General features: G+C 48.6%; 1 protein-coding gene and 1 pseudogene across 3 annotated transcripts in view; one reads left to right on the plus strand and one right to left on the minus strand.

Moving 5' to 3' along the window:
- The window catches only part of NXN (nucleoredoxin), a 145,731-nt gene extending 139,684 nt beyond the window's left edge, over positions 1 to 6,047 (plus strand). For all 3 annotated transcript variants that reach the window (XM_085878516.1, XM_085878517.1, XM_085878518.1), the window contains one exon: positions 4,317 to 6,047. The gene's annotated coding sequence lies outside the window, so the exon portion shown is untranslated. The remainder of the gene's footprint in view (positions 1 to 4,316) is intronic.
- On the minus strand, positions 1,081 to 2,435 carry LOC147028266 (uncharacterized; annotated as a pseudogene).
- Positions 6,048 to 20,255: the final 14,208 nt, after the last annotated feature.

The following is a 20,255-nucleotide window of genomic DNA, read 5'->3' on the forward strand; positions in this document are numbered from 1 at the left end:
ACACACACACACACACACACACACACACACACACACACACACACACACACACACACACACACACAACGTAGCTACTTCTGGTGGTCAGGCTGGACCGTGGTGTGGACGCAACTGTCCCTGGATCAGCGTCGGACGAGCTGGCCTTGCTCTCGTCAGGGGGGGGGGGGGCAGGAGAAACCGTGGTGCTGTCGACCTCCTGGTCCTGGCCAAAGTCCGCTCACAGCCGCCAGGGAACCAGCCCTGGCACCAAATCGCGAGCAGGAGAGGGAGGCAGGTCCACCCTCCGCTCGACCCCGCACTCCGAGTCAGCAGAACCCCAGAGCCAACCAAGGTGAGGCACTAGGCTCAGCAAGGCTCCAAGACACGATGAAGAACACGATCGAATCAGCACAACAACAAGTACGCTTCCCGCGCAACAGCCTCCACACCAAAAAAAACACGATATTTTTGTCCCGATCTTCTTCCTCTTCCTTTTCGACCCCGAACAGAACCTTTTTATCCTCCTATCCTCGTCACTTCCAATCGAGCCGTTTATTGGCCCACCGCCGTCGCCTTCCGCCAATCGTGATCACGGGGCGGAGCCATCCGCAGCCCTGTCCTGTGACGTCACGGCCAGCCTCCAGGGACTACTAAAAGGGGTTTACGCAGACACACTTACCCTATCCCGTGTCCCTATCTAATTACGTGACAATTATCATTTCCCCCTTGAAGAAATGAACATTTACTAGACAACTTATCACCACTGAATTGCTACTTATGACATCGAGATCCTGGTAAACTCGAACAGCATGGCATACCTAATTAAACATCCTAATTCCCCTTTGAATGCATACCCCCCCCTCAAACGTAACAATATGTTGGGTATCCCTGGTGCATTTCCGAATAAGTGGACCAAACGCTCGGAGCAAGTCATCCACCTCCTCCGTGAGTGATCTAATGGTTTCTTCCACATAACATTGCCTCCAAAATCTGTCTTCTGGCTTTACTGGGAGTCACACCCAAGATGCTGACACTATCCCATAATGGAACATGGCCAGCCTTCAGCCCATTTTTGACCACAGCAGATCTTCTCGGATAGTTTCACTCGAAGGCCTTGCGATGCTCGGTGATGTATTGGCCTAAGATTCGTCTTGTCTCACCCACATATTCCACCCCACAACTGCAGGGAACTGTGTAAACCACCCCTGCCCGGTCTCTCCTGGGCAGCTTGTCCTTGACATGCATCATTGCCTGCCTCATGGTGAACACAGGTTTGTAATTTATCCTCACACCTGCCGATTTGAAAATTCTGCCAATCGTTTGTGACACACCCAGGACAAAAGGCAAAACGCAACCTTTCGCTTGTTGCTGTTGGACAGTCCTGTTGTTTGGCTGCGCCAAGACTGCTTCCCTTTTCGGTAACAATCGGTCAGGGTAGCAGTTGGTCTTTAGAATGTCTCGAAGATGTTTAACTTCTCTCCTTCTGTTCATTCATTGTCGATGGTAAATAATGTGCTCTTTTTAGGAGGGTGTGTACCACAGCTCGTTTGTGTTCCATGGGATGGCAAGAGTCAAAATCAAGCTTACCGTCAGTGTGAGTGGGCTTTCTGTAAACAGTGTGGTTCAACCTTCCTTTGGAACCCCTCGTCACCATGGTGTCCAGAAAGCGATGGATCCATTTTGTTCCTTTTCATGGGTGAAACTGATGGAAGGAAAAGTGTTATTAATGGCCTCATGTCTGGTGTTCACCACCTCACTGTGACTGATATCAAATGTGTCATCCACGTAACGATACCATACACTTGGTTGTGTTGTTCGGGCTGGGATGGCACGTTCCTCCAATTCCTCCATCACCATGTTTGCACCCACAGCAAATTCAGGAGAATCCATGGTGGTACGGAACACCTGTTTGTGGGAAATTCCATCAAAAACGAAATAAGTAGAAGAAAGGCAAGCACTGAGAAGATTATATCCATCTGTGGGATTCAAGAAACCACGCACTTGTTTCCAGCTATCATCCTTTGATAAATGCAGACCAGCCATTTCGACTGCCAGAGCTATGGGGACATTGTAAAACAGACACCACATCGAAGGACACCATGGTCTCATGCAGTTTGATGGTAATGTGTTTCAGTCTCTGCTCAAATTCCGAGTTTTTGCTTGCTCCATTTTTTCCAACCAAATGCCTGAGGATTTCTGAGAGAAACTTAGACAAAGCATAAGAAGGTCTGTTGATACAGTCATAGTGGAACCCCCTTCCTTATTCACTTTTGGTAATCCGTGTGCCCTGGGCGAAACTCCATTGCTGCTATATAACTGTTTGTAATGTTTTTTTCTGATAATCGACCTGTTCTTTTAATTTCAGGGAGCAGCGAGTTAAACCTACGTTCCTCCTTTTTGGTTGGATCAGAGGGTATATGCTCATAGGTCGATGTGTCCACCAACACATCATGCATCTTCTCATTGTATGTGCAATGATCCGTCAACACCGTCGCTCATTCCTTGTCTGCTGGCAAAACCAGCTCGATGGATGACGTTGGGAATTCGCCATTTTTGTTGGCTGCTCAACAATGCCTTGACTTGACCCTCTCCCTCCTCTCTCTCTCTCTCCCCCTACCCTCCCTCCTTTCCCTCCCCCTCCCTCTTCTCTCTCCCCCCCCTCCCCTGCCTCCTTGTCTTCCCTCCCCTTCCTCCCTCTTCTCCCCCATTCCTCCTCCTCCTCTCCCCCCTTTTTCTCCCCCTACATAATATTTCCATCAGCGAAGCGATGGGTTGTATTTGCGAGTATATAATAATCTCTACTAATAAATGTCAATGTGTGCTTGTCAGTCAATCAGTCGGTCCGTCACTCAGTGTGTCTCCTCCATAACTCCAAAACCATGAAACCTCGTAGCCTGAAACTTTGCATGCACACTAAGGGAATCCTTGGTTACCTTGCTGGGGTTTAATTTGCCAATGCCTTGAGTTGGAACAGGCCACAACAATTTCTTAACGGTAGTTTATCTTTTCACTTTCTTCACTTATATCATTGAATGCCTGATTATCATACTGACAAATTGCTGGAGACATTGCAATGCTTATAAATGCCTGGAGACACCAGCGTTCATGGCTTTGTTTCATTTCCGCACATGCCATAACCTCGACAATCTCTTAAAGTAAGCCAAATTACAAAATTTAAGCTCCAGAATTGAGCTTGGCAGCAGTTCTGACTGGTTAAAAGAGTGTTCATTTGTCCAATTCGGACATTGCTTGGGCGTTTCCGGGTGCGTGGTTTATATGACTGATAACTGCTTGCCAGGCTAGACGTTCCGTTGGAATGCTTGCTTGAGTGCTTAAGCCACTTGGCGAGTGTTCACCAAGCTGTTTGGTTGTTCGTTTCAAAGCCACCAGAAGTAAGACCCATTGCTTCGCTGATGGAAATACCAATCTTTGCATAATTGCTAAAAAAAAAAAAAAAAAAACATTAAAATTAACTTTCACCCGTTAAAAATCGTGCGAATAAATTATTGAAATATCAACTGCTTTTTCATATCGTTTTCTCACCTGTGTTGCAAGTAGAGTGATCTGCTCAATCGATGTGAGAAACGGAATTGAATGAGACTCACATTATTATAAGTGAAGAAGAAGATGAAGGAGGAGGAGATTTTCCACCTCGTTTTATATAGAACACGGCAGTTAAAAAGAAAATGTTGCTGTTTGGACACGTTTTGTCGCCCGGTAATGCTGCCTCCCCTCCCCTCATGCTTCCTTCTGTTGCCCTTATGCTGCCTTCCCTCCCCCTCCCCTCACACTTCATTCCCTTGCCCTTACACTGCCTTCCCCTCCCCTCACGCTGCTTACTGTCCCTCCTCTTACACTGCCTTCTTCCCCTGCTCTCACTCGTCACTCGTCAAATTATCAATCTGGTGTTTATAGATTTTTGGGATGTTTAATAGTGAGAGAGCATATTGCAGTGGAAACGCGTGTATTTTCATTTGTTTAGTGCCTGTGACTATCTGGCTATTTGGCCTACTTGGACATGATGTTGATGCACTTTATCACCTGTATTTTCAGTATTGAATTCAAAGATGGATTAAAATACAACACACAAGAAAGGAAGAAATTGTAGTGTAAATTACATGGCAATGCAGTTGAGAATTGATTGTTGTGAATGTCAGAGGCTATTATGGGTTGCTGGGACCTATTATAAGGAAACAGTCTTGTAAGGTGGATTCACTCTTACCAAGTAAGGTCTGTGGTAAATATGGTGAAATTTCGAATATTTCTTTTGCATCTGATCACAGCTTTATCTTTATCATCAAGGGTAATATTGAGCTCTGTTTCTGTATTTTTGACAGGTGTCGATCTACGAATGCATTGAAGTGGTGATATCGATTGTAGCTGCTTCCGTTGGATCCCTGAGGATTGAGTGGTTGGATGATAACCTGAACGACCATGTAGATATTTAAGGAACTTATTGAAGTTGTTCGTTGATCGTTTTCCTCTGTAAATGATGAAGAGGTGAGAAGTTTTAATTATTTTTCTTTACAAGATTGAGGCTCAGGGAAGAGAGGCGAGGGGGTGTCAAAGGGCAGCAAAGTGGGGCAACAGTTAGACTCTGTAAGCAAGGGAATTAAGAAACAGGAAAACAGGAGAAATACAAGGGGAGGATACAGTAACCTGAAAGTAAGAGTGTTGATTTGATGCAATAAGAGGGTTATGTCGAGTTAATATAATTAATATTGTGAGTGAGGGTGACATGAGGTGGTGGTGCACCGTTGACTTGAAGCCCTGGACGTAAGGGTGGGATCGAATAGTCTAGGGAAGACTGTTCCACAGACAAGACAAGCGAGCAACATAAGGATTGAGATGTGCATTTAGCCTGGATTTTGTAAGTTTAACAAGGAGATTACTCAAGAGTACATTCTTTGCTTGTTGAGGGCGGGGGGGGTGGGAGGGGTCAGAGGGCTGAGGTAGCAAGAGCGGTGGAGAGTTGGTGTTAAAAAAAAAAGGGGGCACTGACCAGCCTGTGATGAGTAAGAACAACATACTTCATGAGTGTGCTCCAGCCTCATCAAAATTGAGATTCCAATAATGCTGACAGCTTTAGACTTCACAGAATCCAGGAAAAACAGATGTGATGTTGGGGATCCAACCCATAGGGAAGAGCAGTACTCCACTGAGCTACAGCCAAAGGCCTCAGAGACTAAGTAGCTCTGATTTTTCCAAGGAAATACTTGGATCAACAGAGGATGCCCAGTCTGCGGCTGGCTTTGGAGGCCAGCTTTGCTACGTGGTTGACCGAGGAGAGATCATGGCTCATTGAGGCATATAAGTTCAAGTGACTGAATATCTTTCAGTGGCTGACCATATAAATATAAAGGTGGCCGTTCGTTTCATGATCCTTCTGGAGCAACAGGGTGAGAAAGTGAAATTTTCCAGGATTAAAGAACATTGTGCCATTCACCCGAGAGTAACGCAGCTGCAGTCTGTCTAGCAGAGGGATGGGGGTACTGTATAATACAATGTGGAATCCTCTACAAAAAGGAAGAGAGGGTTTTCCAGAGCGTGGAGTTTCCATTCCAGAGCAATATGGAGCATCCTTGTTGATCCACCTGACTGTTAATCAAATTGGAGGGCTATGTCACAATGATTGTTTTACCAGGCCAAATTGCATGAGTTGAATGCTGCTTTCAAATAATTTTTTTTCTTCTCATATTGAAGGAATTATTTTTTTTCCTCCCTGTCTGGTCAGACTCTTGGGATGTTTGTCTATCAGGATGGAAGTGAGAAAGTTGAGTAAAATGAATGCAAACTCATGATACTGTACTTGTTTTGGAGATTGTGTACATGATATTCACAATTGCTCTTTTGTTTATTCCTTTCTTCGTTACTGTTAGACAACTATTTTTCTGTTCATACTGTGATATAAAACGAAAATTGGACTTAAAAAAATGATATTTGTTTGTAATTGTCATTCAATGAATCTCACTATTTGCTCTTAAGTCTATGCATTAAGTAATAAAGATAAATTCCACAGGCTGTTTTAGGTTCTGAGTTTGAGTTTGCAATTAAACTTGAAATTTTGATGTGTAATTATTATTTTTCGTGGAGGGAGAGGATTGGGGGCAGGGTCGAGGAAAACAATTCTTCAAAAGGTATCTGAACACAATGTCTACCATTCCTGTGACCTTAACACTTCTGATTTGCATTCATGACATAGCTGCCAAGGAAATGAAAGATGTTTACATTCCTATACATTTGACCAGGGTGCTGGCGATGAGTGACTCACTCTTGGTTGAAAGACCGTGGGGATTTTCACAGCCTACCAGCAATGGAGGTTGGCAAACGAGTCCCCAGATTGACGTCAAACAATCCAGTGCTCAGTACTGCCAAAACAGTCTCGTGGCAAGTAAAATGTCTTGCCATCGCCTTGCGAGCGGTGTTCAGGGCATACATTTGTAATTTGGCCAGAATCGCAGTGATAACTCGTTTAAACTTTTATCAAAAGACTCAGTGGAATATTTATAATTGTCCAGTTAATGCTAGCAGTCGGGTCCCAATCGATAGACGGTACATTCATCGATGGAACGCCCTTCCTGCGAAACACCAATTTGAAGACAGCTCAAAGGCAAACCTCTGGGCTCTGTGGAATGAGTCCCTGGGTGGCTTCTCCTTGGGACCAGACGGCTACCTAGATGTTTCCCCGTTGGACATTCGTAAATTGAATACATCTGGACAATTGATAATTTGGATCGGCCTTTGCTCAAAAATCCTCCTTATTCCTGAAAACAATGCAATGATTCCATATTCTTCCAATAACCCCTTACTGGTTAGACCTCCCAAATCCAGACTTATTGCACACCTCCACTCGTTTGTTCCTCACTTATACCATCTGTGAAACCACCTTCCTGTGGCTGTTCAATCCCACCATACCCTCTGAGATTTCAAACACATTTTTTTACCCCATCACCTCACGTTCTTCCATCAGCCTAAGATTTTGTGTACAAAAAAGATGCAATTCATAACTGGAAGGAATGAAAGCGTTTCTTGTAATTGAACTCTCAGCCTTCCCTCTTCCATACAAGACCACTCCACGAATCCTCCGTTTTTATAAGTCTATTTCATCACTGGAACGTTTTGACTTCCAGAACATTCCAGCAATACAATGGATTAAAATGAGCAATTGTAACGGATTACACAACTTACACCCATTCCACATTCATTCTCTCGATCGAGTGCAGCCTGTGGCTGCTGGTTGCATCATTGGTTGGGACACGGCAATGCCCATGATGCAGTGTCCGTCACACTGGTTCCCCAGCACGCTGGTTCCCCCAGCACACTGGTTCCCCAGTACACTGTACACTGGTTCACCAGTACACTGATTCCACAGTACACTGGTTCCCCAGTACCAGCGACCAGTACACTGTACACTGGTTCACCAGTACACTGGTTCCCCAGTCCCAGCCACCAGTACACTGTACACTAGTTCCCCAGTACACGAGTGCACTGGTACACTGGTTCCCCAGTACACGAGTTGACTAGTTCACTGGTTCCCCAGTACACTAGTTCACTGGTTCCCCAGTACCAGCCACCAGTACACTGGTTCACTGGTTCCCCAGTACACTGGTTCATTGGTTCCCCAGTACACAAGTTCACTAGTTCACTGGTTCCCCAGTACACAAGTTCATGAGTACACTGGTTCCCCAGTACACTAGTTCACTAATTCACTAATTCACTGGTTCCCCAGTACCAGCCACCAGTACACGAGTACACTGGTTCCCCAGTACCAGCCACCAGTACACTAGTACACTGGTTCCCCAGTACCAGCCACCAGTACACTGGTTCCCCAGTACACTAGTTCACTGGTTCCCCAGTACCAGCCACCAGGTCACTGGTTCCCCAGTACACTGGTTCACTGGTTTCCCAGTACACTAGTTCACTAGTTCACTGGTTCCCCAGTACACAAGTTCACTAGTTCACTGGTTCCCCAGTACACAAGTTCACTAGTACACTGGTTCCCCAGAACACTGGTTCACTGGTTCCCCAGTACACTGGTTCACTGGCTCCCCAGTACACTAGTTCACTAATTCACTGGTTCCCCAGTACCAGCCACCAGTACACGAGTTCCCAGTACACTAGTTCACGAGTACACTGGTTCCGCAGAACACTGGTTCCCAGTACAATGGTTCACTGGTTCCCCAGTACACCAGTACACTGGTTCCCCAGTACACTAGTACACTGGTACACTGGTTCCCCAGTACCAGCCACCAGTACACGAGTTCAACAGTACACTGTACACTGGTTCACCAGTACCAGCCACCAGTACACTGGTTCACCAGCGCACTGGTTCCCCAGCGCACTGGTTCCCCAGCACACTGGTTCCCAGCACACTGGTTCCCCAGTACACTGGTTCTCCATTACCAGCCACCAGTACACTGTACACTGGTTCCCCAGTACACTGGTTCTCCAGTACCAGCCACCAGTACACTGTACACTGGTTCACCAGTACACTGGTTCCCCAGTACCAGCCACCAGTACACTGTGCACTGGTTCCCCCAGTACCAGCCACCAGTACACTGGTTCCCCCAGTACACTGGTTCCCCAGTACCAGCCACCAGTACACTGTACACTGGTTCCACAGTACACTGGTTCCCCAGTACCAGCGACCAGTACACTGTACACTGGTTCACCAGTACACTGGTTCCACAGTATACTGGTTCCCCAGTACCAGCCACCAGTACACTGGTTCCCCCAGTACACTGGTTCCCCAGTACCAGCCACCAGTACACTGTACACTGGTTCCACAGTACACTGGTTCCCCAGTACCAGCGACCAGTACACTGTACACTGGTTCACCAGTACACTGGTTCCACAGTACACTGGTTCCCCAGTACCAGCCACCAGTACACTGGTTCCCCCAGTACCAGCCACCAGTACACTGGTTCCCCAGTACACTGGTTCACTGGTTCCCCAGTACACTTGTTCACTGGTTCCCCAGTACACTGGTTCACTGGTTGCCAGTACACTGGTTCCCCAGTACACCAGTACACTGGTTCACTGGTTCCCCAGTACTAGCCACCAGTACACTAGTACACTGGTTCCCCAGGACACTGGTTCACTAGTACACTAGTTCCCCAGTACACCAGTACACGAGTTCACTGGTTCCCCAGTACTAGCCACCAGTACACTAGTACACTGGTTCCCCAGGACACTGGTTCACTAGTACACTGGTTCACCAGTACACAAGTTCACTGGTTCCCCAGTACACTAGTTCACTGGTTCCCCAGTATACTCGTTCACTGATTCCGCAGTACACTAGTTCACTAGTTCACTGGTTCCCCAGTACACTAGTTCACTAGTTCACTGGTTCCCCAGTACTAGCCACCAGTACACTGGTTCACTGGTTCCCCAGTACACTAGTTCACTGGTTCCCCAGTACACTGCTTCCCCAGTACACTAGTTCACTAATTCACTGGTTCCCCAGTACCAGCCACCAGTACACCAGTACACTGGTTCCCCAGTACCAGCCACCAGTACACGAGTACACTGGTTCCCCAGTACCAGCCACCAGTACACTGGTTCCCCAGTACACTAGTTCACTGGTTCCCCAGTACACTAGTTCACTGGTTCCCCAGTACCAGCCACCAGGTCACTGGTTCCCCAGTACACTGGTTCACTGGTTCCCCAGTACACTAGTTCACTGGTTCCCCAGTACACTAGTTCATTGGTTCCCCAGTACACTAGTTCACTGGTTCCCCAGTGCACTAGTTCACTGGTTCCTCAGTACACTAGTTCACTGGTTCCCCAGTACACTAGTTCACTGGTTCCCCAGTACACTAGTTCACTGGTTCCCCAGTACACTAGTTCACTGGTTCCCCAGTACACTAGTTCACTGGTTCCCCAGTACACTAGTTCACTGGTTCCCCAGTACACTAGTTCACTGGTTCCCCAGTACACTAGTTCACTGGTTCCCCAGTACACTAGTTCACTGGTTCCCCAGTACACTAGTTCACTGGTTCCCCAGTACACTAGTTCAATGGTTCCCCGGTTCCCAGTACACTAGTTCACTGGTTCCCAGTACACTAGTTCACTGGTTCCCTAGTTCCCCAGTACACTAGTTCACTGGTTCCCAGTACACTAGTTCACTGGTTCCCCAGTACACTAGTTCACTGGTTCCCCGGTTCCCCAGTACACTAGTTCACTGGTTCCCTAGTTCCCCAGTACACTAGTTCACGAGTTCACTGGTTCCCCAGTACACTAGTTCACTGGTTCCCAGGACACTAGTTCACTGGTTCCCCGGTACATTGGTTCCCAGTACACTAGTTCACTGGTTCCCTAGTTCCCCGGTACACTAGTTCACTGGTTCCCAGGACACTAGTTCACTGGCTCCCTAGTTCCCCGGTACACTAGTTCACTGGTTCCCTAGTTCCCCGGTACACTAGTTCACTGGTTCCCCGGTACACTAGTTCACTGGTTCCCAGGACACTAGTTCACTGGTTCCCTAGTTCCCCAGTACACTAGTTCCCCGGTACACTAGTTCACTGGTTCCCTGGTTCACTAGTTCACTGGTTCCCCAGTACACTAGTTCACTGGTTCCCCGGTTCCCCGGTACATTGGTTCCCAGTACACTAGTTCACTGGTTCCCTAGTTCCCCGGTACACTAGTTCACTGGTTCCCCGGTTCCCCAGTACACTAGTTCACTGGTTCCCTAGTTCCCCAGTACACTAGTTCACTGGTTCCCTAGTTCCCCGGTACACTAGTTCACTGGTTCCCCGGTTCCCCAGTACACTAGTTCACTGGTTCCCTAGTTCCCCAGTACACTAGTTCACTGGTTCCCCAGTACACTAGTTCACTGGTTCCCAGGACACTAGTTCACTGGTTCCCCGGTACATTGGTTCCCAGTACACTAGTTCACTGGTTCCCTAGTTCCCCGGTACACTAGTTCACTGGTTCCCCAGTACACTAGTTCACTGGTTCCCAGGACACTAGTTCACTGGCTCCCTAGTTCCCCGGTACACTAGTTCACTGGTTCCCCAGTTCCCCGGTACACTAGTTCACTGGTTCCCCAGTACACTAGTTCACTGGTTCCCCAGTACACTAGTTCACTGGTTCCCAGGACACTAGTTCACTGGTTCCCTAGTTCCCCAGTACACTAGTTCACTAGTTCACTGGTTCCCCAGTACACTAGTTCACTGGTTCCCAGGACACTAGTTCACTGGTTCCCCGGTACATTGGTTCCCAGTACACTAGTTCACTGGTTCCCTAGTTCCCCGGTACACTAGTTCACTGGTTCCCCAGTACACTAGTTCACTGGTTCCCCAGTACACTAGTTCACTGGTTCCCAGGACACTAGTTCACTGGCTCCCTAGTTCCCCGGTACACTAGTTCACTGGTTCCCTAGTTCCCCGGTACACTAGTTCACTGGTTCCCTAGTTCCCCGGTACACTAGTTCACTGGTTCCCCGGTACACTAGTTCACTGGTTCCCAGGACACTAGTTCACTGGTTCCCTAGTTCCCCAGTACACTAGTTCCCCGGTACACTAGTTCACTGGTTCCCTGGTTCACTAGTTCACTGGTTCCCCAGTACACTAGTTCACTGGTTCCCCGGTTCCCCGGTACATTGGTTCCCAGTACACTAGTTCACTGGTTCACTGGTTCCCCAGTACACTAGTTCACTGGTTCCCTAGTTCCCCAGTACACTAGTTCACTGGTTCCCTAGTTCCCCAGTACACTAGTTCACTGGTTCCCTAGTTCCCCAGTACACTAGTTCACTGGTTCCCTAGTTCCCCGGTACACTAGTTCACTGGTTCCCCGGTTCCCCAGTACACTAGTTCACTGGTTCCCTAGTTCCCCAGTACACTAGTTCACTGGTTCCCTAGTTCCCCGGTACACTAGTTCACTGGTTCCCCGGTTCCCCAGTACACTAGTTCACTGGTTCCCTAGTTCCCCAGTACACTAGTTCACTAGTTCACTGGTTCCCCAGTACACTAGTTCACTAGTTCACTGGTTCCCCAGTACACTAGTTCACTAGTTCACTGGTTCCCCAGTACACTAGTTCACTGGTTCCCCGGTTCCCCAGTACGCTAGTTCACTGGTTCCCTAGTTCCCCAGTACACTAGTTCACGAGTTCACTGGTTCCCCAGTACACTAGTTCACTGGTTCCCAGGACACTAGTTCACTGGTTCCCTGGTTCACTAGTTCACTGGTTCACTGGTTCCCCAGTACACTAGTACACGAGTTCACTGGTTCCCCAGTACACTAGTTCACTGGTTCCCCAGTGCACTAGTTCACTGGTTCCCCAGTACACTGCTTCCCAGTACACTAGTTCACTGGTTCCCCAGTACACAAGTTCACTGGTTCCCCAGTACACGAGTACACTAGTTCACTGGTTCACTGGTTCCCAAGTTCCCCAGTACACTGGTTCCTCAGTACACTAGTTCCCCAGTACACTGGTTCCTCAGTACACTAGTTCCCCAGTACACTAGTACACTAGTTCACTGGTTCCCCAGTACACAAGTTCACTGGTTCCCCAGTACACGAGTACACTAGTTCACTGGTTCCCAAGTTCCCCAGTACACTGGTTCACCAGTTCACTGGTTCCTCAGTACACTAGTTCCCCAGTACACTAGTTCACTGGTTCCCCAGTACACTAGTACACTGGTTCCCAGGACACTAGTTCACTGGTTCCCTAGTTCCCCAGTACACTAGTTCACTGGTTCCCTGGTTCACTGGTTCACTGGTTCACTGGTTCCCCAGTACACTAGTACACGAGTTCACTGGTTCCCCAGTACACTAGTACACGAGTTCACTGGTTCCCCAGTACACTAGTTCACTGGTTCCCCAGTACACAAGTTCACTGGTTTCCCAGTACACGAGTACACTAGTTCACTGGTTCACTGGTTCCCAAGTTCCCCAGTACACTGGTTCCTCAGTACACTAGTTCCCCAGTACACTGGTTCCTCAGTACACTAGTACACTAGTTCACTGGTTCCCCAGTACACAAGTTCACTGGTTCCCCAGTACACTAGTTCACTGGTTCCCAAGTTCCCCAGTACACTGGTTCACCAGTTCACTGGTTCCTCAGTACACTAGTTCCCCAGTACACTAGTACACTGGTTCCCAGGACACTAGTTCACTGGTTCCCTCGTTCCCCAGTACACTAGTTCACTGGTTCCCTGGTTCACTAGTTCACTGGTTCACTGGTTCCCCAGTACACTAGTACACGAGTTCACTGGTTCCCCAGTACACTAGTACACGAGTTCACTGGTTCCCCAGTACACTAGTTCACTGGTTCACTGGTTCCCAAGTTCCCCAGTACACTGGTTCACCAGTTCACTGGTTCCTCAGTACACTAGTTCCCCAGTACACTAGTACACTGGTTCCCAGGACACTAGTTCACTGGTTCCCTAGTTCCCCAGTACACTAGTTCACTGGTTCCCTGGTTCACTAGTTCACTGGTTCACTGGTTCCCCAGTACACTAGTACACGAGTTCACTGGTTCCCCAGTACACTAGTACACGAGTTCACTGGTTCCCCAGTACACTAGTTCACTGGTTCCCCAGTACACAAGTTCACTGGTTCCCCAGTACACGAGTACACTAGTTCACTGGTTCACTGGTTCCCAAGTTCCCCAGTACACTGGTTCCTCAGTACACTAGTTCCCCAGTACACTGGTTCCTCAGTACACTAGTACACTAGTTCACTGGTTCCCCAGTACACAAGTTCACTGGTTCCCCAGTACACTAGTTCACTGGTTCCCAAGTTCCCCAGTACACTGGTTCACCAGTTCACTGGTTCCTCAGTACACTAGTTCCCCAGTACACTAGTACACTGGTTCCCAGGACACTAGTTCACTGGTTCCCTAGTTCCCCAGTACACTAGTTCACTGGTTCCCTGGTTCACTAGTTCACTGGTTCACTGGTTCACTGGTTCCCCAGTACACTAGTACACGAGTTCACTGGTTCCCCAGTACACTAGTACACGAGTTCACTGGTTCCCCAGTACACAAGTTCACTGGTTCCCCAGTACACTAGTTCACTGGTTCCCTAGTTCCCCAGTACACTAGTTCACTAGTTCACTAGTTCACTGGTTCACTGGTTCCCCAGTACACTAGTACACGAGTTCACTGGTTCCCCAGTACACTAGTACACGAGTTCACTGGTTCCCCAGTACACTAGTTCACTGGTTCCCCAGTACACAAGTTCACTGGTTCCCCAGTACACGAGTACACTAGTTCACTGGTTCACTGGTTCCCAAGTTCCCCAGTACACTGGTTCCTCAGTACACTAGTTCCCCAGTACACTGGTTCCTCAGTACACTAGTACACTAGTTCACTGGTTCCCCAGTACACAAGTTCACTGGTTCCCCAGTACACTAGTTCACTGGTTCACTGGTTCCCAAGTTCCCCAGTACACTGGTTCACCAGTTCACTGGTTCCTCAGTACACGAGTTCACTGGTTCCCCAGTACACAAGTTCACTGGTTCCCAGGACACTAGTTCACTGGTTCCCTAGTTCCCCAGTACACTAGTTCACTGGTTCCCTGGTTCACTAGTTCACTGGTTCACTGGTTCCCCAGTACACTAGTACACGAGTTCACTGGTTCCCCAGTACACTAGTACACGAGTTCACTGGTTCCCCAGTACACTAGTTCACTGGTTCCCCAGTACACAAGTTCACTGGTTCCCCAGTACACGAGTACACTAGTTCACTGGTTCACTGGTTCCCAAGTTCCCCAGTACACTGGTTCCTCAGTACACTAGTTCCCCAGTACACTGGTTCCTCAGTACACTAGTACACTAGTTCACTGGTTCCCCAGTACACTAGTTCACTGGTTCACTGGTTCCCAAGTTCCCCAGTACACTGGTTCCTCAGTACACTAGTTCCCCAGTACACTGGTTCCTCAGTACACTAGTACACTAGTTCACTGGTTCCCCAGTACACAAGTTCACTGGTTCCCCAGTACACTAGTTCACTGGTTCACTGGTTCCCAAGTTCCCCAGTACACTGGTTCACCAGTTCACTGGTTCCTCAGTACACTAGTTCCCCAGTACACTAGTACACTGGTTCCCAGGACACTAGTTCACTGGTTCCCTAGTTCCCCAGTACACTAGTTCACTGGTTCCCTGGTTCACTAGTTCACTGGTTCACTGGTTCACTGGTTCCCCAGTACACTAGTACACGAGTTCACTGGTTCCCCAGTACACTAGTACACGAGTTCACTGGTTCCCCAGTACACAAGTTCACTGGTTCCCCAGTACACTAGTTCACTGGTTCCCAAGTTCCCCAGTACACTGGTTCACTGGTTCCCTGGTTCACTAGTTCACTGGTTCACTGGTTCCCCAGTACACTAGTACACGAGTTCACTGGTTCCCCAGTACACTAGTTCCCCAGTACACTAGTTCACTGGTTCCCCAGTACACAAGTTCACTGGTTCCCTAGTTCCCCAGTACACTAGTTCACTGGTTCCCTGGTTCACTAGTTCACTGGTTCACTGGTTCCCCAGTACACTAGTACACGAGTTCACTGGTTCCCCAGTACACTAGTTCACTGGTTCCCCAGTACACAAGTTCACTGGTTCCCCAGTACACGAGTACACTAGTTCACTGGTTCACTGGTTCCCAAGTTCCCCAGTACACTGGTTCCTCAGTACACTAGTTCCCCAGTACACTGGTTCCTCAGTACACTAGTACACTAGTTCACTGGTTCACTGGTTCCCAAGTTCCCCAGTACACTGGTTCACCAGTTCACTGGTTCCTCAGTACACTAGTTCCCCAGTACACTAGTACACTGGTTCCCAGTACACTAGTACACTGGTTCCCAGGACACTAGTTCACTGGTTCCCTAGTTCCCCAGTACACTAGTTCACTGGTTCCCTGGTTCACTAGTTCACTGGTTCACTGGTTCCCCAGTACACTAGTACACGAGTTCACTGGTTCCCCAGTACACAAGTTCACTGGTTCCCCAGTACACGAGTACACTAGTTCACTGGTTCACTGGTTCCCAAGTTCCCCAGTACACTGGTTCCTCAGTACACTAGTTCCCCAGTACACTGGTTCCTCAGTACACTAGTACACTAGTTCACTGGTTCCCCAGTACACAAGTTCACTGGTTCCCCAGTACACTAGTTCACTGGTTCACTGGTTCCCAAGTTCCCCAGTACACTGGTTCACCAGTTCACTGGTTCCTCAGTACACTAGTTCCCCAGTACACTAGTACACTGGTTCCCAGGACACTAGTTCACTGGTTCCCTAGTTCCCCAGTACACTAGTTCACTGGTTCCCTGGTTCACTAGTTCACTGGTTCACTGGTTCCCCAGTACACTAGTACACGAGTTCACTGGTTCCCCAGTACACTAGTACACGAGTTCACTGGTTCCCCAGTACACAAGTTCACTGGTTCCCCAGTACACGAGTACACTAGTTCACTGGTTCACTGGTTCCCAAGTTCCCCAGTACACTGGTTCCTCAGTACACTAGTTCCCCAGTACACTGGTTCCTCAGTACACTAGTACACTAGTTCACTGGTTCCCCAGTACACTAGTTCACTGGTTCCCAAGTTCCCCAGTACACTGGTTCCTCAGTACACTAGTTCCCCAGTACACTGGTTCCTCAGTACACTAGTACACTAGTTCACTGGTTCCCCAGTACACAAGTTCACTGGTTCCCCAGTACACTAGTTCACTGGTTCACTGGTTCCCAAGTTCCCCAGTACACTGGTTCACCAGTTCACTGGTTCCTCAGTACACTAGTTCCCCAGTACACTAGTACACTGGTTCCCAGGACACTAGTTCACTGGTTCCCTAGTTCCCCAGTACACTAGTTCACTGGTTCCCTGGTTCACTAGTTCACTGGTTCACTGGTTCACTGGTTCCCCAGTACACTAGTACACGAGTTCACTGGTTCCCCAGTACACTAGTACACGAGTTCACTGGTTCCCCAGTACACAAGTTCACTGGTTCCCCAGTACACTAGTTCACTGGTTCCCTAGTTCCCCAGTACACTAGTTCACTGGTTCCCTGGTTCACTAGTTCACTGGTTCACTGGTTCCCCAGTACACTAGTACACGAGTTCACTGGTTCCCCAGTACACTAGTACACGAGTTCACTGGTTCCCCAGTACACTAGTTCACTGGTTCCCTAGTTCCCCAGTACACTAGTTCACTGGTTCCCTGGTTCACTAGTTCACTGGTTCACTGGTTCCCCAGTACACTAGTACACGAGTTCACTGGTTCCCCAGTACACTAGTACACGAGTTCACTGGTTCCCCAGTACACAAGTTCACTGGTTCCCCAGTACACGAGTACACTAGTTCACTGGTTCACTGGTTCCCAAGTTCCCCAGTACACTGGTTCCTCAGTACACTAGTTCCCCAGTACACTGGTTCCTCAGTACACTAGTACACTAGTTCACTGGTTCCCCAGTACACAAGTTCACTGGTTCCCCAGTACACTAGTTCACTGGTTCCCTGGTTCCCAAGTTCCCCAGTACACTGGTTCACCAGTTCACTGGTTCCTCAGTACACTAGTTCCCCAGTACACTAGTACACTGGTTCCCAGGACACTAGTTCACTGGTTCCCTAGTTCCCCAGTACACTAGTTCACTAGTACACTAGTACACTAGTTCACTGGTTCCCCAGTACACAAGTTCACTGGTTCCCCAGTACACTAGTTCACTGGTTCCCAAGTTCCCCAGTACACTGGTTCCTCAGTACACTAGTTCCCCAGTACACTAGTACACTGGTTCCCAGGACACTAGTTCACTGGTTCCCTGGTTCACTAGTTCACTGGTTCACTGGTTCCCTAGTACACGAGTTCACTGGTTCCCCAGTACACTAGTACACGAGTTCACTGGTTCCCCAGTACACTAGTTCACTGGTTCCCTGGTTCACTAGTTCACTGGTTCACTGGTTCCCCAGTACACTAGTACACGAGTTCACTGGTTCCCCAGTACACTAGTACACGAGTTCACTGGTTCCCCAGTACACTAGTTCACTGGTTCCCTAGTTCCCCAGTACACTAGTTCACTGGTTCCCTGGTTCACTAGTTCACTGGTTCCCCAGTACACTAGTACACGAGTTCACTGGTTCCCCAGTACACTAGTTCACTGGTTCCCCAGTACACTAGTACACGAGTTCACTGGTTCCCCAGTACACTAGTTCACTGGTTCCCCAGTACACAAGTTCACTGGTTCCCCAGTACACTAGTTCACTGGTTCACTGGTTCCCAAGTTCCCCAGTACACTGGTTCCTCAGTACACTAGTTCCCCAGTACACTGGTTCCTCAGTACACTAGTACACTAGTTCACTGGTTCACTGGTTCCCAAGTTCCCCAGTACACTGGTTCACCAGTTCACTGGTTCACTGGTTCCTCAGTACACTAGTTCCCCAGTACACTAGTTCACTCCCCAGTACACTGGTTCCCAGGACACTAGTTCACTGGTTCCCTAGTTCCCCAGTACACTAGTTCACTGGTTCCCTGGTTCACTAGTTCACTGGTTCACTGGTTCCCCAGTACACTAGTACACGAGTTCACTGGTTCCCCAGTACACAAGTTCACTGGTTCCCCAGTACACGAGTACACTAGTTCACTGGTTCACTGGTTCCCAAGTTCCCCAGTACACTGGTTCCTCAGTACACTAGTTCCCCAGTACACTGGTTCCTCAGTACACTAGTACACTAGTTCACTGGTTCCCCAGTACACAAGTTCACTGGTTCCCCAGTACACTAGTTCACTGGTTCACTGGTTCCCAAGTTCCCCAGTACACTGGTTCACCAGTTCACTGGTTCCTCAGTACACTAGTTCCCCAGTACACTAGTACACTGGTTCCCAGGACACTAGTTCACTGGTTCCCTAGTTCCCCAGTACACTAGTTCACTGGTTCCCTGGTTCACTAGTTCACTGGTTCACTGGTTCCCCAGTACACTAGTACACGAGTTCACTGGTTCCCCAGTACACTAGTACACGAGTTCACTGGTTCCCCAGTACACTAGTTCACTGGTTCCCCAGTACACAAGTTCACTGGTTCCCCAGTACACGAGTACACTAGTTCACTGGTTCCCAAGTTCCCCAGTACACTGGTTCCTCAGTACACTAGTTCCCCAGTACACTGGTTCCTCAGTACACTAGTACACTAGTTCACTGGTTCCCCAGTACACTAGTTCACTGGTTCCCAAGTTCCCCAGTACACTGGTTCCTCAGTACACTAGTTCCCCAGTACACTGGTTCCTCAGTACACTAGTACACTAGTTCACTGGTTCCCCAGTACACAAGTTCACTGGTTCCCCAGTACACTAGTTCACTGGTTCACTGGTTCCCAAGTTCCCCAGTACACTGGTTCACCAGTTCACTGGTTCCTCAGTACACTAGTTCCCCAGTACACTAGTACACTGGTTCCCAGGACACTAGTTCACTGGTTCCCTAGTTCCCCAGTACACTAGTTCACTGGTTCCCTGGTTCACTAGTTCACTGGTTCACTGGTTCACTGGTTCCCCAGTACACTAGTACACGAGTTCACTGGTTCCCCAGTACACTAGTACACGAGTTCACTGGTTCCCCAGTACACTAGTTCACTGGTTCCCTAGTTCCCCAGTACACTAGTTCACTGGTTCCCTGGTTCACTATTTCACTGGTTCACTGGTTCCCCAGTACACTAGTACACGAGTTCACTGGTTCCCCAGTACACAAGTTCACTGGTTCCCCAGTACACTAGTTCACTGGTTCACTGGTTCCCAAGTTCCCCAGTACACTGGTTCACCAGTTCACTGGTTCCTCAGTACACGAGTTCACTGGTTCCCCAGTACACTAGTTCACTGGTTCCCTGGTTCACTAGTTCACTGGTTCACTGGTTCACTGGTTCCCCAGTACACTAGTACACGAGTTCACTGGTTCCCCAGTACACTAGTACACGAGTTCACTGGTTCCCCAGTACACAAGTTCACTGGTTCCCCAGTACACTAGTTCACTGGTTCCCTAGTTCCCCAGTACACTAGTTCACTGGTTCCCTGGTTCACTAGTTCACTGGTTCACTGGTTCCCCAGTACACTAGTACACGAGTTCACTGGTTCCCCAGTACACTAGTACACGAGTTCACTGGTTCCCCAGTACACAAGTTCACTGGTTCCCCAGTACACGAGTACACTAGTTCACTGGTTCACTGGTTCCCAAGTTCCCCAGTACACTGGTTCCTCAGTACACTAGTTCCCCAGTACACTGGTTCCTCAGTACACTAGTACACTAGTTCACTGGTTCACTGGTTCCCAAGTTCCCCAGTACACTGGTTCACCAGTTCACTGGTTCC

The sequence above is a fragment of the Eptatretus burgeri genome, chromosome 4, assembly GCF_056783735.1.
Source record: "Eptatretus burgeri isolate ZD-2024b chromosome 4, Ebu_testis_v1, whole genome shotgun sequence".
NCBI lineage: Eukaryota > Metazoa > Chordata > Myxini > Myxiniformes > Myxinidae > Eptatretus > Eptatretus burgeri.